The sequence below is a fragment of the Onychomys torridus genome, chromosome X (assembly GCF_903995425.1).
Source record: "Onychomys torridus chromosome X, mOncTor1.1, whole genome shotgun sequence".
NCBI classification, from domain to species: Eukaryota; Metazoa; Chordata; class Mammalia; order Rodentia; family Cricetidae; genus Onychomys; species Onychomys torridus.
Window position 1 is genome coordinate 131649418 of NC_050466.1, and position 26598 is coordinate 131676015.

General features: G+C 40.2%; 1 protein-coding gene across 1 annotated transcript in view; it reads left to right on the top strand.

The window, feature by feature from the left end:
* The first annotated feature begins 414 nt into the window (after positions 1–414).
* Positions 415–26598, top strand: part of LOC118574533 (protein FAM156A/FAM156B-like) — a 45801-nt gene continuing 19617 nt past the window's right edge. Inside the window, exon 1 of the mRNA XM_036175493.1 lies at positions 415–432. The gene's annotated coding sequence lies outside the window, so the exon portion shown is untranslated. The remainder of the gene's footprint in view (positions 433–26598) is intronic.

A 26598-nucleotide genomic window follows, 5' to 3' on the forward strand; every position in this document is an offset into this window, starting at 1 on the left:
AGGCAGGCATGAATCCATACTTAAGGTTGTGTTCCGGGACAGCAATAAGCAAAAGATGAGAAGAATGCCTGGTGAACAGAAATGTGAAGACCAGGGAGTGCATTTCTGTTTGAATCGGTTTAAATTGGGTCCAAATGATGCTGTAGTGGTTCCTCTAACTTATAGCATTCAACAATTCCAATGCTCTTGATATAAAAATTGTGTTTTATTTGTTTTCTTTCCTCATTTGTTGGTTCATTCATTAAACACAGCTTTATGTCGGTCCAGTGCTGGCCTCAGATGACTTGGGTGGATCAGACTTGCTGCCTGCACTTATGAAGCCCATGATCTGCTACCAACCTGTGGGCTTGGAAGTCATGCACCTGCAGCTGGATCCCTCTGGGACTTGTGAAATGTAGGTCCCAAGGCCTACTCCCTGGAAATATAAATCTGGTAGGTGGGAGAGGTGTGAAACATTTTTAGAAAACCTTTAGGTGGTTATTTTTATATCTCTAAAATTTGGGCACCATGCTTTGGAAAGGGATAAAATCCTGTGCACAGAACATACATTCACAGTGGGAATTAGGGAATATTTTGGACTGACCTAGAATGAAAATCTTCACCTGAAATCTTGTGAAATGCCTCTAGGGCTGTGTGGAGGGAGACTTTTGTAGCTTTAAATTGATCTGTTTTAAAAAGGAAGAGCTGGATTTCTGTCTTAAGTTAGAAAAAAAGATAACAAATTAGCCTTAAAGGACGGAAATGGTAGACTGGATAATGGAATAGAGAATAGAGCCACAGCAGAGATCAGCAGAGTTAATGGTTCTTTGAAGAATCCTTGAGACATCATGATTCAGAAAGTAAGAAAGTATCCAGAACAAAAGGAGCACTACACTGTATAACATTAAATTATAAAGAGAGGCTATTGGAATTAGAATTTTATGCTTGCAAATTTGAAATTTTTGAGACAGTGGAAAAATTCTTGGCAGATAAAATTTATTCAAAGTCACAGAAAATAGAGACTATCTGAGCAATCATAACTATTAAATAAGCTGAATTTGTAATTTTAAAAGGCTTATACAGAGAAATCTTCATGAGGCTAGGGAGATGGCCTCAGTGGTTAAGAACACTTGCTCTGTAAGCATGAAGGTCTGAGTTCAAATCCGTAGCAATCATGTAAAAGTGTGGCATGGCTGTGCCTGCCTGTAACCCTGTAATCCATAGAACTTGCTGGCCAGGCAGCCTAGCCAAAAACAGCAAGCTTCCAGTTCAGTGAGAGACCCTTTCTCAAGGCGTTTATGTGGAGAGCAGTAGAGGGAAACATCTGAAGTTCTGCTCTGGTCTCTTTGTGTATGTACACACGTGCACACTCTCCAGGGCCAGAGAGTGTTCAATAGTAAGTTCCACAAAATATTCAGAGAACTGCTCCTCCACTAACTTTTTAATTTTATTTGAATTCTTCAGGTGATTGGAGAACAATTATGATTGTTCAATAGGCGCAAAAGAAAAGTACTATAACCAACAAGCAAAAAGAACTCATAGCAGCCAGGCGGTGGTGGCACACGCCTTTAATCCCAGCACTTGGGAGGCAGAGCCAGATGGATCTCTGTGAGTTCGAGGCCAGCCTAGTCTACAGAGTGAGATCCAGGACAGGCACCAAAACTACACAGAGAAACCCTGTCTCGAAAAACCAAAAAAAAAAAAAACCAAAAAAAAAAAAAAACCCAACAACAACAACAACAAAAACCAACCAAACAACTCATAGCAAACTTAAGTTTCCTAAGAATTTAAAGAAGGTTATTAAAATACCATGGTTTCAGACTGCACACCTAATAGGGAAATACTGAATGCTTCTTGTGTTGGTTAGCTTTTGTCAAGATACAAACTAGTCACCTGGAAAGAGGGAACTTCAATTAAGGAATTGCCTCTAGCACTCTGGCCTGTGGGCATGTCTGTGGGGCATTTTCTTGATCAGTTATTGATCTGGGAGGGCCCAGCCCGTTGTGGGAAGTGCCACCTGTTGGCAGGTAGTCCTGGTTTGTATTAGAAAGCCAGTGGAGCAAGCCATGGAAAGCAGGCTAGTAAATGGTCTCTGCTTTAGTTCCTGCTTCTATGTTCCCATCCTGACCTCTGTCAGTGATGGCCCTGGAAGTGGAAGACAACATAAACCTCTTCCTCCTCAAGCTGTTTGTGGCCAGAGTATGTTACAGCCCAGGAAAACAAAGGAGAACACTTCCTGAGATTGGGAACACGACTACGCTGCCCACTACAATCAGTTTTCTTCAAATTGTACTGAAAGTCTTGGCCAATGCAAGAACAATATAAAAAAAGGCTCAAGATAAAAATTGCAGTACAGGGCATGGGATACCTCCCTATGAGGTTTTGGTCAAGGAAGCTCCAGTGTCTCCAAAATAACACAGGCCATCGCTCTTGTCCTTGGCTCTCCACTGGAACTATCCAGTAAGGTTCTACCACACACTTTTGTTGCAGGGCATAGAGAAATCAGTTTCACCCTGAACAGGAAATGTCTTCCTCCTTTCTGGCTGGTTTTCATATGGCCAGAAGGTGCTCACTTGCCTGGTAGCTGAGGAAAAAACACTATCAATGGTCTTTCCAAGTGCTGGACCTTGCATGCTGCAATTATGATTTGCCAGGCAAGAAGTACCTATTGGTGCAATAGTGGTACAACGTTTATGGAGTAACTAAGCACTTTGCGATTGGACTTGAGGCCTGCTCCATAGCAGGGATTTTCATTCTAGGTATTGGAATTCTGATCAAAATCCCATGGCGGGGAAGGTCATAGACCCTAAGGTAGAACCCGCTATTGTTATTTTGCTAAATGGTCATGCTATCAAATTGCTTTCTAAATATGATCATATTCTGTTGCACATGTATATGGAAGTCTCAAAAATAAAGAAAAAGTTTAAGATAAAGAAGCAATTATTTACATTAAACACTATTTTATTTGTATTTCAGTTACACAAAGATAAAGCTCTGATAAAGAAAGAAAAGACATGAGAAAAGGAAGCATGCAAATATTTACAAGTATGAATGAATAGAAAATGAAAATGTATTTACAATGATTAGAGTTAGAAAAATTATCAGGGTTATGAGACAGTAATGAGTTAAAAAGATGATGAAGAAGAAGACATTATTAAATTCCTTATTAAAAGTTCTTTGAGAATTTCACACATGAATACAACGAAATATGATATCTACCCCTCGCCCCATTTTCTCTCCTACTCTCCCGGCGTACCACCTAATTCCTCCCCCTCCTACCTTCATGCTATAGTAGTCTAAGTGAGAAGTGTTCCAAATAGGCCCAGTTATTTGAACATTTATTCCCCCAGTTGGTGGCACTGTTTGCAGAGATTGAGGTGGTGCAAACTTGCTGGAGGAAGTATGCCACTGGAGGTGGGCTTTGTGATTAAAAGTGTCATGCCATTTCTAGGTCATTATCTCTGCTTCATGCTTATGATTCAAGATGTGAGCTCTCAGCTTCCTGTTTCTGCCACTATGTCTGCTACTTGCTGCCATACCTCTATCTCACATTATGGGTTCTTGTCCTTCTGGACCCATAAGCCAAAAATACATTTTTTCTTCCTTAAGTCACTTTGGTCATGGTGTTTTTTCATGAAAATAGAAAAGTAACACACACACATACACACACACACACACACACACACACACACACACACACACACTCATGCACACATTCCTTGGATGGAGGGGTATATGTGTGTGTGATAAAGATGGGCTGAACACCCACTAAGTCTTTTCTTCTCAGCACTCAGACCAGTTAGGCATCTCTACACTGACTGTAGTCCACTGCAAAAGGAAGCTTCTCTTACCAAAGTGAGGGCAGTATAGGTCTGTAGGTATTTATAAATAAATATAAATATTTAGAACACAAATTGACAGCATGGTAATTGACAAAATAATACTAGAAGATTCTACCATTGGATCCAAGACTGCTCCAACCATGGGCTTAATTTTTTTATTAGTTCTTGATGAGTTTCATACAACATGTTTTGATTATATTCACCCTGCCTCAATTTTTTTCGAGATCCACCACCTCTTCCCTATTCACTCAACTTTGTGCCCTTTTAAAAAACACTTCTCAAAACCAATCTGTGCTGCCCAACTAATTATTCTTGGAGTGTGTAGTCTTTCACTAGAGTGTAGTTGACTAACTAGGGGTAACACACTTAGAGAAAACTGTTTCCCTTTCTTCCAGAAGCTAATAGTAAGAGGTTCTCCCTTATGGCTTATAACCTGTCTAGTCACAGGTTGTTGGCCTGATAATGGTGCTATGTATGGGTTTCATCTTGTGGAGTGGGACTTATATACAATCAGAAATTGGTTGGTTACTCCCATGATGTTGATGTCATTATTGCACTAACGGTCTTTTCAGGCCAGTTATTATTGTAGCTGACAGGATTCACAGCTGAGTGTGATCGAGAACTACTTTTCTACTCTGGTAGTATACATAGGCTCTTCCATCATCATGAAAGCTAGCCAATAGGGATGAAGATTTCAGGTTAGTAACATCTTACTTTATGTTCAATGACTCAAATATTGAACAGCAACAGTATCTTACTGTCAAGTTCTGGGGTGTAACCAAGAGCAATGGCAATGGCCTGTATTGTTTTGGGGGGTGGTCTATGGGACCTCACTGACTAACAACTCTGAATAAGTTCTTATCACAACATTTTTCTCTTTTTTGGTTTGTGTGTATGTTTTTACTTTTTAATTTTTTGTTTAAAAATTATTTTCATACAATATATTTTGATCATATTATTCCCCATCCCCCAGCTCCTCCTATATTGTCCCCACATCCTTAACCACACAACTTCATGTACTCTCTCTCTCTTAAAAAAAACCCCAGGAAAAGCAAAAAACAAAAAATCAAAACAGACAAAGAAGGAAATTAACAAGAGAAAATCCAAACCAAATCAGTACAAAATCCAAAACAAAATATGCACAAAAAAAACATGGAGTCCATTTTGTGTTGGCCAACTATTCCTGAGTGTGGGGCCTGCCTGGAGTGTGGTTGATATTTCCAGTAACACTCCATTAAAGAAAGCTGATTTCCCCCTTCCCAACAGGTATTGACTACAAATAATTTCTTGGTTAGGGATGGGATTTGTAGCCACTTCCTCTTCTCAGTGCTGAAATTTTGTCTGGTTTGAACTTGTGTGGGTCTTGTGTGTGCTGTCACAGTCTCTGTGAGTTCATATGTGGGTCAATTCTGTTGTGGCTGTTTCTTAGGAGTCATCTACCATCCCTGGCTCTTGTAATCTTTCCTCCTTTTCTTTCCTGTAAATCACTGATCCTTAAGAGGAGGGGTTTAATAAAGACATCCCTTTTAGGGCTGTGTGCTCCAAAGCCTCTCTCTGTACATTGTCCCATAGTAGATCTCTTTGTTAATTACTGTCTATGGCAAGAAGCTTTTCTGATGAGGATTGAGTGATAGTGTGCCCTATGACTATAGCAACATGTCATTAAGAGTTATTTGATTGCTATATTCATTTAGCAGAATGATAGCAGTAGGTTTTCCCCTAGGCCCATGAGCTAGCTAGTCTCAGGTTATTGACCACTTTAGCAGTGTCAGATATGGGTTCCATCACATGGAATGGGACTTAAATTCAATTTTAAAAAGTGGTTGGTTACTCCTATAACTTTTATGCCACTCTTGCACCAGTGTATCTTGGAGGCATGGCTCTGTTTTCGGTCACAGGGTTTTTAGCTGGGTGAAACTGATGATTATTTTTCTCCTCCAGCAGCATGCAAAGTACCTTGCAGCACCGTGAATGCCAATAAGTAGGGGTGAAGCTTCTTGTTAGGCACCAACTTGATTTCTCCACGTTAGATGACATAAATAAGTGTTGTCTTCGGCAATAAGGACTTCCCATCAGGTTATGGAGAGTAACCAATAATCTTGATAATAGCCTATTATAGTTGGGAGGGTCTATGAGACTCATTTGGCCAATCACTCAACAAGATGTAACCAATTCCTGACACTGGAGGTTTTAATTGGTGGCATAAGACATCTAGTTGGGGCATTCTCTCCACGGTGACTCGATTTAAATTCTTTCCACAATTGTATATATTTTAGGAAGCTTCTTCAGGAGTAGGCTTCCATATGGTTTTTCAAGTAGCCGTTAGTGTTAGTTGTCAATCCCCATATTCCTTCCTTTACCCTGTGCTCCATTCTCCTCTCCATTTAACCCTCCTATTCTAGCTTCCCTTTGTCTCTTTTATAACACTATATTACTCTATTTCACTTTTCTTGAAAGACCTCCCCTCCCTGTGGTCACTTACTAGGTACCTGACCTCTGTGGTTATTTGGATGGAAACACACATATAGAAAACCTAAAAGCTAGCATCGTCTTGCAAGAGAAAAGTTGCAATATTGGTTTTTTTTCCCCCGGTCTGGAGTACCTTAATCAGAATTATTTTTTTCCTAGCTCCATCCATTAACCTTCAGATTTCATAATTTCATTTTTCTTAACAAATGAATAGTATTCTATTGTGGAAATGTACCACATTTTATTATCCATTCATCAGTTGATGGGCATCTTAGATTGTTTCCAATTTCTGGCTATTATGAATAGTGTGGCAATGAACATGCATGAGCAATTATCTCTGTAGTAGGATGTAGAGTCCTTTGGGTATATGCCCAAGAGTGTTAGAGCTGAGCTTGTGGTAGATTGATTTTCAGCTTTTTGAGAAACCTCCACACTCATTTCCATAGTGACCATACTAGTTTGCACTCTCACCAATAATGAATAAATGCTCCCTTCCCCCTGCATTCAAACTAGCATGTGCTGCCATTTGTTTTATCGATCTTGGCCATTCTGACTGGGGTAAGATAAAATCTCAAAGCCATTTTAATTTGCATTTCCCTGATGGCAATGGATGTTGAACATTTCTTTAAGTGTTTCTCAGCCATTTGAGTCTCATCTTTGGAGAACTCCGTGTTTAATTCTACATCCCGTTTTAAAATTGGGCTATTTGTTTTCTTGATGTTCAGGGCTTTTTTTTCCTCCTTTGTTTACTCTAGATATTAACCTTATACCAGATGTATAATTGGTAAAGCTCTTTTTCCATTCTGTAGGCTGTCACATTGGTGGAATGATAGTGTCCTTTGTTGTACAGAAGCTTTTTTAGCTTCATTAGGCTCCATTTGTTAATTGTTGGGCTTAATGCCTGTGCTATCAATGTCCTGTTCAGAAATTCCTTTCCCATGCCATTGAGTTCAAGCATATTCGCTGCTCTCTTTTCTATCAGTTTCAGAGTATCTGATCTTATGTTGAGGTCCTTGACCCACTTGGAGTTGAGTTTTGTGCAGTGATAAGTATGGATTTATTTGCATTTTTCTATATGCAGCTGTCCAGTTGGACCACTGCCATTGTTGAAGATGCTGTCTTCAATTTGATTCCACTGATCAATGTGTCTGTTTTTTTATTATCACATTATAATGCTGTTTTTATTACTATAGTTCTATAGTTTGAAATCTGGGATGGTGACAACTCCAGCAGTTCTTTTATTATTCAGGATAATTTTGTTTATCCTTTTTTTGCTGTGTTTCTGTAAGAATTTGAAGATTTTTAAAATTTATGTGAAGAGATGTGTTGAAATATTGATGGGGATGACATTGAATCTGTAGATTGCTTTTGGTGGGATGGCCATTTTTACTATGTTAATCCTATTGGTCCATGAGCATGGGAGATCTTCCATGTTCAAGAGTCTTCTTCAATTTCTTTCTTCAATGTCTTAAAATTTTTTATTGTATAAGTCTTTTATTGCTTGATTAGAGTTATTTCAAGTTATATTATTTTTTGACACTCTTGTGAATAACACCGTTTTTCTGATTTCTTTCTCATTTTGTGTTTAATTTTTATATAGGAGGACTGCTGATTTTTATGTGTTTATTTTGTACCTTGCTACTTTTCTGAAAGTGTTAATCAGCTGTAGAAGTTTCCTGGTAGAGTCTTTTGGGTCCTTTATGTGTAAAATCATATCTTCTGCAAATAAAGATACTTTGACTTCTTCCTTTCCAATTTGTATCTCTTGATTTCTTTCAGCCATCTGATTGCTTTAGCTAAGACTTCAAGTACTATAATGAATAGATATGGAGAGAGTGGACATCCTTGTCTTGTTCTTGATTTTAGTGGAACTGCTTAGTGGAGTTTCTCTTCATTTATGTTGATGTTGGCTATGGGTTTGCTGTAAAGTGCCTTTTATGTTGAGATTATCTCCCTTGTTTCCCTAATATCTCCAGGACTTTTATCATGAAGTGCTGTTGGACTTTATCAGAGGTCCTTTCTGCATCTAATGAGATGATCATGTAGTTTTTGTCTTTCAGTATGTTTACATTTCATATTTTTCCTATTTCTTTGTGTTCAGTACTGAGTTTGATCTTTTTCTTTCCATCCAATCTTTTTGGAGTTTATTTCTTGTTCTTCTAGAGCTTTCAAGTGTGTCATTAAGTTATTAATATGGGATCTCTCCAGTTTTTTTTAATGTGGGCACTTAATGATATGAATTTTACTCTTAGAACTTACTTCATTTTGTTCTTAAGGTTTGGGTATATTGTGTTTTCATTTTCATTCAATTTAAAATGCTTTTTAAAATTTCCTTCTTGATATTTGTCTTAACACAATTTTCATTCAGTGGTGATTTGTTCAGTTTTCATGAATTTGTATACTTTCTTCTGTGTCTACTCTTGTTGATATCCAGCTTTAATCCAGGTGGTATGGGTATTATTTTGGGTATAATTCAGGGTATTATTTCAAATTTTTAAAAAATATATGTTGAGACTTGCTTTGTGTCCTAATATGTAGTTAGTTTTTTTTAGTATGTTTCATGGGGTGCTGAGAAGAAAGTATATTCTTTTGTGTTTGGGTGGAATGTTCTTTAGGTGTGTTAGGTATCTTTGATTTATAATATTATTTAATGCCATGATTTCTCTGTTTATTTTGTCAAGATGATCAGTCTATTGGCATGAGTGAGGTATTGAAGTCTCCCACTATCAGTGGGTTAGGGTCAATATGTGATTTAAGCTGTAGTTGTGTTTCTTTTACAAACTTGGTTGCCCTTGGGTTTGGTGAATAGATGTTAAAAATTGCAGTGTCCTTGATGGATTTTTTTCCTTTAATGAGTATGTAGTATCCTTCACTATCTCTTCTGATTAGTTTTGGTTTGAAGTCTATTTTGTGAGATATTAAAATGGCTGTACCAGCTTGCTTCTTAGGCCCATTTGCTTGGGATATATTTTCCTAACTCTTTACTCTGAGGTAATATCTGTCCTTAATATTAAGGTATGTTTCTTGGATGCATCAGATGGATAGATCCTATTTTTGAATCCATGCTGTTAGTCTGTGATTTGGGCAATTGAGAATGGGCAGTGTTTATTTACTTCTATTATTTTGTTTTTGTGTTGTGGATTTTTCATTCCCTCTTTTGATTTACTGTTCTTGGATTATTATTCTTTGTGAACTCTTGGGTATAGTTAGATTCTTAAGACTAAAATTTTCCTTCTAGCATCTTCTACAGAGATGGATTGGTAGATAGAAATTTCTTAAATTTGCTTTGATCTTGGAATGTTTTTCTTTCTCTGTTAATTGTGACCAGTTGTTTTTCTGGGTACAGTAGTCTGGACTTGCATCTGTAGTCTCTCAGAGCTTGTAGAACATCTGTCTAGGCCCTCCTGGCTTTCAGAGCCTCCATTGAGAAGTAAGATGCAATTCGAATAGGTCTGCTTTTATATATGATTTGGTCTTTTTCCCTTGCAGCTTTTAATATCCTTTGTTTTGTACATTTAGTATTTTGATTATTATGTGCTGAGGGGACTTACTTTTCTAGTCCTGTCTATTTGGTGTTCTGTATGCTTCTTGTATAGACATCTCCTTCTTTAGGTCAGAAAATTTTTCTTCTATGATCTTGTTGAAAGTATTTTCTGTGCTTTTGAAAAATATTTCTGGGTTTCTTCTCTTTCCTCCATACTTATTTGTAAGTTTAGTCTTTTTATAGTGTCCCAGATTTCCTGGGTATCTTGTGCTTGGGATTTTTTTATTTAACATTTTCTTTTTCTTACCTATCCATTTCTTTTTTTTCATCCACAAACATTTTTTAAAATTTATTCTTCTCTCATATAATACATCTCTACCACAATTTTTCCTCCCACCATTCCTCCCAGTCCTCCCCCTCCACCTATCCTTTCCCCAAGATCCACTCCTCCTTCTTCATTTTCCTTCAGGAAAGAGCAGGCCTCCCAGTGATATCAACCAAAACACTGCGTAACAAGTTACAATAAAACTAGGTACAAACTCTCATATCAAGGTTGAACAAGGTAACCCAGTTGGTGCTCCAGGTAGGAAAACTCTAACTACACCCAGTAGGAACAAAAACATCCCAAGAGCAGACAAAAGAGTCAGAGACACCCCTACTCTCACTGTTAGGATTCCCACAAGAATACCAAGTTGCACAATCATAACATATATGCAGAGGACATAGCAGAGACTATGGTTCTGTGATTGTCGCTTCAGTCTCTGTGAGCCCCTATGAACCCTGCTTAGTTGATTCTGTGGGCTGTGTTCTCCTGATGTCCTTGACCTCTCTGGCTCCTACAATCTTTCCTCCCACTCTTCTATGCTTGGTTGTGGGTTTCTTCACCTGTTTCCATCAGTTGCAGGATGAAGCCTCTCTGTTGACAATTGGGCTAGGCACCATTCTATGAGTATAGCGGAATATCATTAGGAATCATTTCATTGACTTTTTCTTTCTGGCTAGTTGTGAGTTGTGTTTGGTTCTATCCTAGGTCTCTAGGCTATCTAGCCTCTGCTTCCTGGCCCTTCAGGCAGTGTCAGGAGTGGGCCCCCTCTCATGGCATGGGTCTCAGGCTGGACCAATTATTGGTTGGCCACTCCCACAAGTTCTGTCCTACTTTTACCCCAGCCATCTTGAAGACAGGACAAATTGTAGGTTGAAGGTTTTGTGGCTGGGTTGGTGTCCCAGTCCCACCACTGAGATCCTTGCCTGGCTACAGAAGATGGTCTGTTTAGGCTCTGTATCTCCCATTCCAAGGGTTCTCTCTGGGGTTACCCTCATAGATTCTAGAGAGTTTCCACTACGCTAGGTTTCTCCTGCCTGATCCCTCCTGTTCCCATCCCCACACATCCCCAGTCCACCTGTGAAATCTATTCTATTTCCCCTTCCCAGGGAGATCCATGCACCCCCCACTCTTCACCCCCATTGCCATGTTCCCATCCCCAACTCAGGCAGATATCCCCTGCTCAAGTGCAGGCCACATCAGTCAGAAGAACAAGTAGACAAACTCAGAGAGAGATTTCCTGCTGGACTAGAGGCCACACCTCTGACCACCAGAATTCCAGATAGTTCCCCTGCCCACTGACCTCCTACACTTTCTCAGATCCTCCTTCTGACACTATTCCCAATCCTCCTTCCCCTCCCCTTCGCCATATCCAAGACCCAACTCAGACCTCTGACAAGAGAGCCCTCAGCTCCAACAGAGGCCAGGTAGGCCTCTAGCCCATGGACCTCCCCAACTCTCACAGTACCTCCTTCCTATCCCCCATCCTCTCTCCACTCTTTGTCACCTTGCCTCGGCCCTCAAGTTGGGTAGAGACTTTCTGCTCAACCACAGGCCACAGAGATAAGAAGACCAGAGAGGAAACAGAAACCAAGGGGATCTAGGTATCTGGAATTTATGATGCTTGAGGTGTTCCTTAGTGTATGCATCTGGACTTGTCTTTGTTGGGTGGGTGTTTTATTCTTTTGTTGCTGCTGCCTACTCTGGATCCTAGCCAAGTGTAGTGGCTGTGGGCTACTGGTAGAGAGTGTTTCTGTGGGTTGGCAGGTGACACAAAGAAACGAAGATGGGCTAGGGGGAATTGCTGAGAGGGGCTGTGGGAAAGCGCTAGGGAGACCTTGGGTCCACACCCAAGAGGCAGCGAATGAAGGTGAGTGGGAGGTAAGGGCTCCTGCAGGCAGGCTGCAGCAGGGCTGAGAGTATTTCTGCAGAGACAGGGATGCATGACAAGATGGCTAGTGAAAATGGCCTACTTCCTAGGGATATCAACCAAACACAGCATGACAAGATGCAGCAAGACTAGGTCCAAACCCAGGAGTGGATCTGGGGAAGAGAGAAGATGGCAGGGGGAGGTCAGGAGGAGTGGAAGGAGTAGAAGGAGGGGAAACTTGGGTTGAGTTGTATTGCGTGAGAGAAGAAAAAGAAAATATTGCCTACCAGAGTCCCAACCCAGTGTGGTTACTGAGGGTCCCTGGGTAGAAAGTGTTTCTGCAAGTTGGTGAGTGACCCAAAAGAATGGAGTTGAGATAGAAGGGATGGCTGAGAGGGTGGCAGGAAATAGCTAGGGGGACCCTGGGTTCCCATCAAGAGGTGGAGTCCCCATGGGATGGAGGTGAGGTAGTAAGAGGGACTCTTGCAGGCATATTAAGGCAGGACTAAGAGCAAGTCAGGAGATACTAGAATGAAAGAACTCACCTTATTTTCTTACATTTCCTCCTTTTCCTTTCCTCCCTCCAACATCTCCTATCTCCTCTCTCCTTGCTTCCTCTCAAATTCATTACCTCTTTTCACACACACACACACACACACACACACACACACACACACACGTACACACACTACTGAGTTTGTTTAGTGTTACTTGTAGGTATGTTTCAGGGCTGAGCACTTGGTATTGGATAACCAATTAGGGTGCTCATCCCTTGGGAAATCTAATTCTTCCTCTCTTAGTTGACTGCATTTCTCTGTCTAAGGGTGGGACCCCTTGGAATTTCCCTCTTCCATGTCAGTATGCCTATCAGTATTGTATTTTTTTTTCATGTTTTATTTATACAGCCATATTGTTGATGTATCAAGGGTGACACTCCCCTGTCATTTCCGGGTGATACAATCTTTCAGCAGACTTCCTAGTTCTCTGGTTCTTACAGTCTTTTATTTCTCAATTCCTCATTGTTATCTTTGTTTTAGGTGTGAGGGATGTGTTATAGTTGTGGCTGGGCACCCTGTGATCAGCTGTTCTCTGCATTTTGACCAGTTATGGCTTTTTGTAGTGATCTCTGTGTGTTGCAAAGAGAACCTTCTTGGATGAGGGGTGGGGAACTGTACTTTCTGTGGGTATAAGGATAAATGTTTAGAATGCAGTTAAGAATTGTCCTAGATTGTATACAGAATGAACAAGTTATATTTAAGAATATATATGTATATATCTATATGCATGCAATAACAATTAGTGAAAAAACGAGGTCATGACTTTCAAGGACAGTGGGAGGGGTATATAGGAAGGTTTGGATGGAGGAAAGGGAAGGGAGAAACGTTGTAATTAAATTATAATCTAAAAAAAAACCAGAGTTATGCTGGATTAGTAAAGTCGTGGCAGAAATTTCTTTTTTAGGATTCATTACCTCACTAACCTCAGGTAGCTGCCTAGGTTTTTAGTACTGGGCATGATTTCCCTCCTGTTTAGCAGAACTTAAGTCCAATTAGACAACTATTGGTTACTGCCAAGGTATGTGTGCCACTATTACACATTTGTGGATATCATGCCATGCTGATCACTGTGGTTTATTGGCATAATAGCTGGGTAAGACTGTTCATGTTTTTCTCCTTTGGCAGTTTGCATATCACCTTCTGGTACTATGAAAGCTAGTGCTCAGTGAAGAGACTTTCAGGTCAGATCCTGCTTCAATCCTCTGAGTCCTGCATCCAAAGTTCGCAGTGTCTTTGGCAATAGGGACTCACCTTCATCTTCTGGAAGACAACCAAGGGCAACAACAATAGCCTATATTGTTTTGGGAGTCTTCTGGACTCCTCTTGTTTGTTCTCCAACTTTTGAGCTTTCATCTTTCTGTTTCACAAAATGACTAGACTATTCAAAATTTTCCACACACATTTTATAACATGAATCAGTTGGCCAATTGTTACCAAATAATGAAAAGACCACAGTGATCTTAATTTGGATTGCATTGAGTCTAGAGGACAATGCTGTGTATCTACATTCAGTTAAGATTGCTTCAGTTTCCTTTAGCTAAGATATGTAAGGTTTTATGTATGAGTCTTATACATACTTTGTTAAGCTAAATTAGCCACCACTACATATTACATGACTCTGTGCTATAGTAAAAGATACTAGTTTTTATTTAAATTTTAATTGTATGTGGCTGGCATATAGAAATAGAAATGACTTTTTCTATAAGTATCATATACCATGTTAGTTATTAGCTCATGTAGTTTTCATTATTTTTATGGAATCACACCTTTTCTGTAAATAAAAGCTGTTTTGATTTTTCTTGCAAACAGCCCATAAAATATTGAATAAAAGTGGCAAAGGCGCACATCCTTGCCTTTTCCTCAGTCTGAAGATGGAAAGTATTTACTTTCATTTGAATTAGTGTTAAAAGTCAGTATACAAAGTAGTGTGTTTTCGTGACTGAGTCCCTTCCTACCCAATTAGGCCCCTTCTGCATTCATGTCACATGTATTCTCTTACTCTTCCCCCCAGCCCTCCCTTAAGAGCTCTTTTCCCCCCTTTCACGGTCCTTTCTTGAGTTACATGACCTATACTCATCTTTGCAAACTATATTTCAGACAGGAGGTTGGTATTTAGTATATATATATATAAGAATTGTAAACATTAACCACCCAAACTCCAAATAGTGCAGTCAATAAATGAGCCATTTAATGAAACAGTTTTCAAAAGAAGAAACACAAATGGCTTATAAATATTTTTTAAAAAAAGTATTCACCATTCTTAGCCATCAGAGAAATGCAGATTAAAATTACTTTGAGATTTCATCTCACCCTAGTCAGATTGGCTAGTACTCAGTCTTTTATAATTAAAGATTATGTTAACTTTTGATATTTTATAGATTACATTTATCAGCATAAAGATGTTTCTTTCTATTCCCAGTTTGCTGGTAATTTATACCATGTTGAATTTTATCAAGTGATTTTATGTATTGATTGACATGTTCATTTTTAGAAGTCTATGAAGTACAGAAATTAATTTCAAAATGTTCAGCCCACTTTCAAACTATAATATAAACCCCATGAGGCTATAGAATTTTTTTTTATGTTTAGACTCTTTTTTTTTAAAGATTTATTTATTTATTATGTATACAGAAGAGGTTGCCAGATCTCATTACAGATGGTTGTGAGCCACCATGTGGTTGCTGGGAATTTAACTCAGGACCTGTGGAAGAGCAGCTACTGCTCTTTACCTCTAAGCCATCTCTCCTGCACCCCCCACCCCCTTTGTTTTTTTTGAGACAGGGTTTCTCTATGTAGTTTTGGTGCCTGTCCTGGATCTCGCTCTATAGACCAGGCTGGCCTCGAACTCACAGAGATCTGCCTGGCTCTGCCTCCCAATTGCTAGGATTAAAGGTGTACACCACCACTGCCCAGCTAGAATTTTACCTTTTTAATTTTAATTTTACCTTTTTGCTGCTAAAAAACTGCTAACATTTTATTTTGGATTGCCACATCAGTGTTCATGGGTTGTGTGGTAGTTTTAACATAATTGGCCTCCATGAACTCATAGGGAGTGGCATTATTAATAGGTTTGGCTTTGTTGGAGTAGGTATGGCCTTGCTGGAGGAAGTGTGTCACTGTAGGGGCAGACTTTGAGGTTTCATATATGCTCAAGCTGCTCCCAGTATGTCAGACCACTTCCTGTTGCCTTCTGATCAAGAGGTAATCAGCACCATGCCTGCATACCACCATGCTCCCCACCATGATGATAATGGACTGAACCTCTGAAACTGTAAGCAAGCCACCCAATTAAATGTTTTCCTTTATAAGAGTTGCTATGGTCATGGTGTTTCTTCACAGCAACAGAAATCCTAAGACAAATTGTATTTTATTTTCTTAAAATTTTATGTCTTGAGTGTGATAGAGTAATACTGATTCTCTGGGACACTTTGGGAAGGTTTGCCTCTTCAGCTATCTGGAAGGCTTGAATACAGTTGGGATTATTTATTTCATACATGTTTGGTACTTTTTTTAAACTTGAATTTAATCTCTTCAATAAATATAGATTGTTAATGTCTATTTTTGATTGATATTTGCCAGTTATTGTTTTTCAAGAAATTTTCCCATTTCTTCTAAGTATCATTTTTGGGATAATATTTTAAATAATATCTTCTTATGATTAATTTAACAGCTGAAGAATCTATACTTTGAGATTATTGATATTGCTCATTTGTTTTACAAATACACACACACACACACACACACACACACACACACACACACACCAGTTCTTTGTTCTTTTTTTTTTTTTTTTAACCAGAATCTGTTAAATTTAGTGCTCTTTTAAAAAAGCACACATCTTTAATCCTAGCACTTAGGAAGCAGAGGCAGGCAGATTTCTGGGTTCAAGGCCAGCCTGTTCTACAGAGTGAGTTCCAGGACAGCCAGGGCTTTTACACAGAGAAACCATGCCTTGAAAAAACAACAACAACAAAAAGAACTTACTTTTGATTTCATTCATTTATTCTATCAATATTTGTCATATCTGTTTAGATGATGTTTGAAAAATACCTTTTTTTTGTCCTTTTGCTTCTCTTGGGTTCATTCTGATTTTCTCTGTATTTAAACTTTATTTGGAGCTCTGTGATGGTGGTGCACACCTCAGGAGGCAGAGCCAGGTGGATCTCTATGAGTTCAAGGCCAGCGTGGTCTATGAGTTCCAAGATAGGCTCTAAAGCTACACAGAGAAACCCTGTCTCAGAAAAAACAAAAACAAAAACAAAAACAAAAACAAAAACAAAACTCCAAAAAAAAACCCAACAAAACTTTATTTGGTTCCTTTTTATTTTTTTGGGTTTTGTTTTAATATAGACTGCTGCTTAGCCCAGGCTGCTTAAAATTCACTATGTAATCCAGGATAGACTCAAATTCATAGTCCTCTTCCTCCAGCCTCCCAAGTGCTAGGATTATAGGCATGTTCCATTGTTTTCTAATATCTTAAGGTGGAAACTTACCTGTTTTGAGGCTATTGTTTTATAAGAATTTAATGACATAAATTTCCCTCTCTGAATGGGTTTTGTTTCACTTCAGAAATTCTTATATATTGTTTTCATTTTCTAACCCTTTTAAAATTCTCCTTTGGTCCTAGCAATATTTAAAAAAATGACATTCATTATGAATATATTTTGTGATTTTTTTCAAGTGTCTTGCTTTGACTAATTTCTGTTTTAATTATTTGTGGTCAGAGAACATATGGTTTTGGTCCCTTTGAAGTTGTTGAGACTGACTTTATGGCACAGCACATGGTCTGTATTGGTGAACATTTTATTTTTATATTAGGATAATGTGCATGCTTTTGTTATTAACATACAAATAATATTTACCATAAAATAGTCCACAGTATTAAGTCTTTTATATATTTCCTGATTTTTTTTTTGTCTACTTGTGATGGAATAATGCTGGTGTTTCCAAATATCTAACTGTGGAATTGTTTATCCCTCCTTTCTGTTCTGTCAGTTGATAGTTCTTGTGTTTGGGAGATGCACATGCATTTATTCCTTTTCATTTTATTTTTTAATTTTGTCATTCAAGTTAATTCATATTAATAGTATCCATACAAGTATGTATCATATCCTGATCATACTTCTCCCATAGCCCCCAGCTCTCCCTTTCCTCATGCCTCTCCACTACCTGATCATTTCCTTTGTCCCTCTAGACAGTTTTACTTCTATGTCACAGATGTATACATGATTTTACATGTCTATAAAAATCTTTAATCCACAAATGAGAGAAAGAACACAATGTTTATATGAGACTTGCTTAGTTCACTTAATACAACTATGTCCAGTTGGATTCATTTTTCTATAAACAATATAAGCTTTTTTTTTGAGACAGGGTTTCTTTGTGCAGCCCTGGCTATCCTGGAACTCTCTCTGTAGACCATGATGGCTTTGAACTCAGAGATCCTTCTGCATCTGCCTTCCAAGTGCTAGTATTAAAGGTGTGTGCTTGCTACCATGATGATCATGGATTAACCCTCTGAAACTATAAGCAAGCCCCCAATTAAGTGCTTCCTTTTTATAAGACATTCACTTACTTATCGTGTGTATATTTTGTGGGTATGTAGATATGCACATGTGGATGTCTCAAGACAACTTTGGAGAGAACAGGAAATTATCCAAGTGGAAACAGCAAGTTTCCTGGATATTCTCCCTAATTCTCATTCTTCCCTTCCTCTGCCTCTGCTTCACTTAGTCTTGCTCTATGTCCTATTCAGGAGACTGGCAGTACCTCACTGTGGCTCTCTATCTGGCAGATATCTCACTGTGTGTATCTCTAGGGAATCAAGTCTGACTTCTTTCATGGTCTGCATATAGACATCTTGGACACATTTGGAGGTCCTTGCTGCAGATTGTTAGAGGCTTGAGGTGTCTAGGGTCCTGGGACTCAGCTGCGAGGTTTTTGAGGAATAGAGGACTTGTGCTCAGAGTGAGAGATTTCTGGGGTGTTTAAGAGTTTCTATTCTAATAGAGAAAATATATAATCTGTATTATGAACTTTGTCTAGAAGTGCACACATTATCACACTTTTGTGATTGTGCATTTCAAGAATTAGCATTCAAGCAACCTTGAGGGGTTTTGTGAGGGACACAACACCATTAAGCCCACAAGATAACAGGCATTTGATGACTGGGGAATTCTGTATCTTACATGTGACCTCCATGACCTGGTTATAGTGTGAGGCAGAGGGTTCCAGTATATCTTGCATGAAAAACATTGGACTTTGCTAGGCAGTAGTGGTGCATGCCTTTAATGCCAGCACCCAAGAGGCTGAGGCAGGTGAACATCTGTAGCTTTAAGGCCAGCTTGGCTTACTGAAGGAATTTCATGATAGCCAGGGTTACCTGTCTCTAATGTCCCCCCACACCACCACCAAAACAAACAAACAAACAAGCAAAAACCATAAAAACTTTGGGCTTCAAAGGAATTTGTCCATCATACCCTGAGGTCTTTGAGATATTTGCTACAGGAATAATCCTCATTCCTGGGATCTGTCCTTTAGGTTATTTTCTGTGTCTATCTCCCAATATGTGGACTATGATTTAATGGGCTTCTGAGACAAGGAAGGGTATGAGATCTTTGAACTATCTGAGTACCTGAACCACAAGTTAGAAATTTTCAAAAATACATGTGGGCTGGAATTTGATGTCTCTAGATTTTTATTTTGTTTGTTTGTTTTTGTTCTGTGAGCCATTCAGGATTGCATGTCTAAAGTTTGGAGGTCATGCTGCAGAGATAGCTCAACTGGTAAAAGTACTTACTGCATAAATATTATGAGCTGGAATCAGTCCCCAGAACCAACACAAAGGTGGAAAAAAGAGAACTGACTCTACAAAGTAACTTCTTTATGCATTCTGTGATACATATGTGCCAATGTACAACACACACACACACACACACACATACACACACTATAATAATATATAATGTTATTTAATTCGAAGTTTGGAGGCATCTGAGCTATACTTTCCTGTGTCGGTATTTGGTTGCTATATGCCATTGTAATATTTGGGGTGTGTGTGTGACCAATAGTGGGAGTATATTTAAGAGCCTCTGTTTATAATATGACCTTTCTGAGCTGATGGGAGATCAACATCTCAGAGTGAAGTCTGGTCTGTCTTTGTTCTGTATCTAATGTCTTGAAAGGCCTGAGCTGTTTGCTGTTCACATCACCAAGACCAGACACGAGGGGTCTATGACTCTCTCCAGATGTTCTGGTCTGACAACTGTCCAGAAACACAGAAAAGTCTTCCACATTGGCCCAACTATGAGCATCATATCATTCTCCTAAGGATTTCATAAACCACCACAATATGTTTACAATTTAACACATCAAGAATAACTTGAGGACCCAGAACAAAGCCAAAATACCAAATAAATTCCTATTTCTTGAATGTAAGTGTCTGTGGTTGGAAAGAAAGGCAGGTGGCCTCAATAGGTGCCCAGAAGCTATCTTTGCCAGAGGGTGAGGCAGCAGCAGACAGACAGACTGAGGCAGCAGCACACAGGGGAAAATGATTACCCCTAAAGTCTTAGTCTTGTGGGGATGCTGCCAGGCACATCCCCTTGGGTCCCATATGCTTTATCCCATGAATTCTCTGAGAAAGGCACTACTCTAGTTGTTGGGACACATCAGCAAGCAGATAGAAATCCCCGGGTTGGAGACCTGCACAGGTTCAAGCCAGCCGGGGTCCCAGTGCAGGGAGGGGAAGTGGACACAGACGCCATTACTAACTGAGAAGCTATCACCAATTGACACCCACTTGCAAAGGAAAAATCCGTTCTCTCCAATGGAGTCTCACTGGGGACACTCGCCACACAGGGCAGGCCCCATGCCCAGCAGTAGATGGCAACACAGAATGGACTCAGGGGTATTTTTGTAGACTTTTTGTCTCATATCACTTTACTGGGAGGTTTTTTTGTCTTACTGATCTTTTGCTTGTATATTATGTGTTTTTATGGGTTCACGTGTATGTGTGTTTCTTGTGCTTTCTCTGTTACTTTGAAAGAATTTTGTTTTGTTTGCTTTTGTTGTTTTCCTGATTGTTTTCTAAAGAGAGAGAGAAAGAAGGTATGGAGTTTTGTGGATAGGGAGGAGCTGGGAGGAGTTGGGGAAGGGGAAACCATGATCAGAACATATTTCACAAACATTATTTTCAGCTAAAAATAAAGTAAAAATGTCCTTATAACAAACAAACAAACAAACAAACAAAAAAGAAAATATGCCAGGAAAGCTTCCACTGGGTCTACAGAAAGAGAGATATGTGTATGGCTTTTTGTTAAAGTATTGTTACTTGTTAAAAATATCTGCTTGTTGCTATATAGAAGCAATCTGAGAGCTTTAAGCAAATCAGTGTGCTTGTGAAAGAAAACAAGTTCATGCTTTAAAATATGTGAACTTTTCAGCAGGCTAATTCAAATGTTAATTAAAAAAACTGGAAGAAAAGAAAGAAATTCCTAAGCATTCAGTCCCCAAACAGGAAGTGGAAGGTGGCAGGTGACAAATTCTCAGTGATAGTCTGGCAAGCTGCATAGTGAGTACAGTTGACAGTGAGGGATGCTGGAACTGAACACAGACAAGGCACCAGCAAGATGCCTTACCCAAGTCTGATGACCTCAATTCGATGCCCAGGACCCAAATAGTGGAAGAAGAGAACCGATTATAGAAAGTTGTGTTCTGAGCTCCATGTACATTGCATGGCATGTGTGTGAGCACTTACCTGTGTTCAGACACACACTCAAAGTAAAGTTTAAAAATGTAATTTAAAGAGAAAGAAGGAAAAAGAAAAGCTGTACCAGTTGTGGTAACAGGATGGAAAGCTTGGGCCAGGAAGTAAATGAACTGCAGGTTGGAATCTGTAGTGGAGTGACCAGAATAAGCAGCATGGGGAAAATTATTTTCTGATATCAATGTGAGGGAGATGTCAGGCAAGCAGATATCTAGAGATGGGGCTTTCCAGACAAAGAGAACATCTGGGGAGGAGAAGGTGAAGAAGAACCCACCAGGCACATGGAGGACACCACGGCAGTCAGCAGAGAAGAGAGCTGAAGGGAAGGTGGGAGGTGCCCAGGGTGCTGTCTGGTAGAGATGCTTCTGTTTGGTCAGCCTGACAGAAAAGGACAACTGAGGGTCACAGATGCTGCCAGCAAGTCTGTGCAGGGCTGCAAGGGCCAGGTAAAAGAGGGACACATGGAAAGAGTAGTCAGCAAGTTGGGAGGCTTGGGCAATGAGCTAGTACTTCAATCAGATGAGGATCTGTCTTCCCGCTCTTGTCCCAGGAGGCATCTGCATTGTATCCACAGACTCAAGTGCTCAATTAGTCAGCCTGAATTTGCTCACCAGCCTTCCAATTGAACCCATGCTTGAGGGGCTATGTGCACTGGCCTCTGGGCACATGGACAATTTGGTGACCAATAGGTTCAATTCCTCTGTGAGGCCAGATCTGAGCTGGACAGACTTTACGAGATTAGCTGACTTGCACTGCAGAAATTTGTATCCTCTTTAAAATTATTTTTATCTTTATGTGTATGACTGTTTTGCTTGTTTATATGTCTAATGTATGTATGTGCATCACATGTATGTAGTGCCCACAGAGGCCATAAGAAGACATCAAATCTCTATAATTGGAGACACAGATGGGTGTGAGTCACCATGTGGGTGCTTGGAAGTGAACTCGGGTCCTCTGCAAGAGCACCAAGTGCTCTTAATCTCTGAGCCATCTCTCCAGCCCCTATATCTTCTTTTCAGCCGGAGCTCCAGGATTAGGAATTTGATGAAAGATACAACTTTCTCAGTGCAACTGAAAGAATCTGATTGTCTGTTCTACCTTCCTGAACCATTTCTACTGCACAAATAGTGGCAACAATTGACAACTACCTGCTCTTCCCATTGGCCAAGTACCTCCAGTCACGATCTTTCAAGCACTGAATAAGCAAGCACGTTTGAAGCTCCAGGTGAATCGCTCATCTTTAGGTACAGGACCCGGTGGGGATTTAGACTATATCCTTGCAGGAAGATGCTCCCACTCTGGTGTGTGTGAGGAGAAGGATACTAGAGTTTAAGTAGCAGTATTCTGGAAATAGAAGATGGCTCCTGACCCTCCTCACCTGAGGAATGTGGGAGGGTTTGCACAGGATAGACACGTGGGATGGAAAGTTGATGAAGTGGGTAGTTACATTACACATGTCACAGAGTCAAGGCAGGTGGAGATAGTGATCTACATAGGCATTGCTAGGTCTCCATCTTTGGCCTGGTGGGTCCCATACCACCTCTGGGGTCTGCATAGCTCTACAGATGTGCTGTTGTCAATAGAAAGGCCTCTTCCAGTTCTGTTGGTTCCCACATTCTTTCAGGTAGAGCTTGAAATTGAAAAGTGACACATAACTTGGGCTTGAAGGTGGGTTATTTAAGTGCCTCTGAATGACATGGTCTCCCCAAGGAAAACTAGAAGATAGTCTTTCTCAGCAGTTATCTCTGAGGCCAGTATTATCACCAATGGACTCCAGGGCTGTTAGGTAAGGGCAACACTGGGAAAGGCCGACATAGTACTGTCCTAGAACCTTTCAGAGTGGCTTTGCCCGAATGGACACCTGCCTTTCACTTGTGGATATGGTGTTATAACAAAGAATATTCCACTGGTATGCAGTGTTACCATCTTACCAAGTGGAATGTAAGCAAAGGGTGCCAGCATGACTGCAAAAACAGCCTAGCATGTCTTTCCTGAGCAAACCCTCATATACTCCATGTAAATGAGGAGGGTAAGGTGCTCTCCTTGGCGGTCCTCTTTGGTTGGAATCAGCCAGACCTTGGATGTGACTTCTCAATTTACCCTTTTCTGTTTGAGATACCAAACATCTCACACTTTGTTTCTTCTCTTTGTAATTGGCCCCAAACGTTAGTGATCTTTGTGCTTATCTCCCAAGCGTTACCATTACAGGTATCTTCCACCTAGCCAGGCTATTTTCATGTGTTGTTTTCTTGGGGTTTGAATACTTATTCTTTTTGGAACTTTGAGGGTTTTTGTTGTTGTTGTTGTTGTTGTTGCTTGTTTGCTTGTTCTTGCACTGGTGGGAATTGATCTCAAGGTCTCACATCTGCTAAGTAAGTGTTCTGTCACTGACCTATGCTCCTAGTCTCTCTGGACCTTTGTACATTAAAAACTATACATATGAATAATAGCTAGGCTCCAAGAAGAGTCATCCTGATGTGTCTAATGTGCTTCTCCCATAGGGCTACTTAAAAGTAACATGTTAATATGGAGAGCATGATGCTGGTGCCCCTAGGAAGCTAGCCAAACCTCAAGCCATGTTTGAGTGTGGAGCGGCAGTGGTGGGACTAGTGACACTCCCATCTTTTCTTTTTGTTTGTTGTTCACCTGTTCAAAATCCTCTGGCATTTTGTTTGTTTTTCACTTCATTTCTTTCTCAGCGATGTCTAGTAGTTGGCGGACAGTGCATTCTTCTTGGAGGGCCAGAAAAATAGATACAGATCACTTTCTGACATTTTGTAAAATCTGGCTTAAGCTTTATAGAGAAGCATGCTTGTTTGCTTATGCATATGCCTTTAGGGGTGCATATGGACATGTGTGGACATGGGCATGTATGAGCATGTGTGTGGAGATAAGAGGCCAATGTCAGGTTTCTTTCTGAGTCACTCTCCATCTTACTTTTTGAAATAAGATCTCTCTGGAAACCAGGAGCTCGCTGGCTCAGGGAGGCTGCCTGGCCACGGAGCTCCAGGAATTTGCCTGCCTCTCCAACTTTGGGATTGCAGATATGTGCTCCTGTGATAAGATTTTTGTATATTGGTGCTGGGGATTAAAGTCATGTCCTCATGCTTGTATGGCAAGCAATTTAGTGACTAAGCCCACTCCCCAGTTGCCAGGACACAGACCACATCTCATATTTAGGCATGCTGTGCTAAGTAAGAAGAATTAGATTGGGCGACAGTACATGGGAGCTAAACCTCATAAGTGCCTCAATGTTTTCTATGGCTGTGATGAAACACCATGACCAAAAGCAAGTTGGGGAGGAAAGGGTTTATTTAATGTCACAACTTGTAGTCCATCATCCAGGAAGTCAGAACAGAAACTCAAAACAGGAAACTGGAGGCAGGAACTAATGCAGAGGCCATGGAGGAGTGCTGCTTACTGGCTTGCATGGCTTTCCTAGTCTTTCTTATAACATCCAGAGTGACCATCCCAAGGGTGGCACAGCCCACAGTGAGTGTGGCACTCCTACATCAACCATCACTGAACAAAACATACCACAGGCTTTCCCACAGATTCCAGTTTGTGTTGAGTTGATGTAAAAGTAGATAGCACAATCGACCCCTTGAGAAATTAACACACAAACACATCACTATTAAACCATGACCTTTCCTTTCTTGTTATCCACAAGATGTCATGTTACTATTATAGTATAAAACAAATTAGTTTTTGAGACAGGGTTTCTCTATTATGTAGTCATGGCTGTCTTAGAAATCAAATGTAATTTAAAAGTCCATGGTTCTTAAAAGTTTGAACATTCGGGTTGGAGAGATGGCTCAGAGGTTAAGAGAGGTTAAGAGCACTTGCTGTTCTTACAGAGGTCCTGAGTTCAATTCCCAGCAACCACATGGTGCTCACAACCATCTAGAATGAGATCTGGTGCCCTCTTCTGGCGTGCAGGCATACATACAGGCAGAACATTGTATACATAATAAATAATAAAAAAAAATAAAAAATCAAAAAAATTTTGAACATTCAAAACCTTGGCTTCATTAAAATATCCAAAGTATCTCTAACATTGCAAAGTTTCTTTAAAGTATCCATGGTCTCACAACTGTGGGCTCCTGTACAAACCAAAAACAAGCTAAATACTTTCTTATTCTGAGAGAGAAGAACCAGGGCATAGTTAATATCAAATCTTAGCAAAACCAAAGTTCAACAACATAAAAAGCTCAGTGCTTGATGTCTGGGTGCCACTCACAATCATCTGGGCTCCAAAGGGGCTGGGCAGCTGCTAGCTCCACTTCTTGGGCCTACAATCAGCCACACATACGAGTTGTATCTTATGTTCAGGCCAGCCCCACCCTATGGCTGCTGCGGTCCTTGACAGTTGTTCCATGGTATTGAAGTCTCCAAAATGTTGCAACTGCACTACACTTTCACCAGTAACTTCTTCTGGGCTCTCTTCAGGGTCTCTAACACAGCACATGGTATCAGTTTCTCTGCACGGTCTCTTCCATCCCCATCATTCTATTACAACTGAGGCTACACCTTCACTAATTGCCTTTTCTGGCCTCTCTTCAGGGATTCCAGCCCTGCCACACAGTTCCAAGCCTCAGCTACTCTCCACGACCCTTTCATGCCTTCACAACCAGTACCAACTGGGTGACCCTTACACTACCAGATTTGGTTGCCAGCATGAGGTTCATACAACCTTGGCCACCTCTGGAACACAGCTTTTTTGTGCCGACCCTAATAAAATACGGAAGATTTCATCCATGATGCTGGTCTTCCCCCACCGCCTCTGTCGAGACAGGGTTTCTCTGTGTAACAGTCCTGGCCATCCTGGAACTCACTTTGTAGACCATGCTGGCCTCGAACTCACAGAGATCCCCTTGCCTCTGCCTCCTGAGTACTGGGATTAAAGACATCTGCCACCACAGCTGGGCAAAAAACCACTCTTTTTGTTTTGTTTTTGTTTTTTGAGACAGGGTTTTTCTGTGTAGCCCAGGCTGTCCTGGAACTTGCTGTGTAGACCAGTTCAAGGTTTGAACTCACAAAATCTGCCTGCCTCAGCCTTCCCGGTGCTGAGATTAAAGGTGAGTACCACCAGTGCCAGTGCTGGTCTCTTCTTAATCACTGCTAATTTCTCACCTCCACCTGACCAGCATTTATTGTTCCAGCAAAGCAAAGGCTTTACTTTAGTGGTTCTTTTTTAAAAGGGTCTTTTATTTATTTTTATGTGCATTGGTGTTTTGCCTGCATGTATGTCTGTGTTAGGATCTCAGATTCCCTTGAACTGGACTTGCAGGCAGTTGTGCGCTGCCAT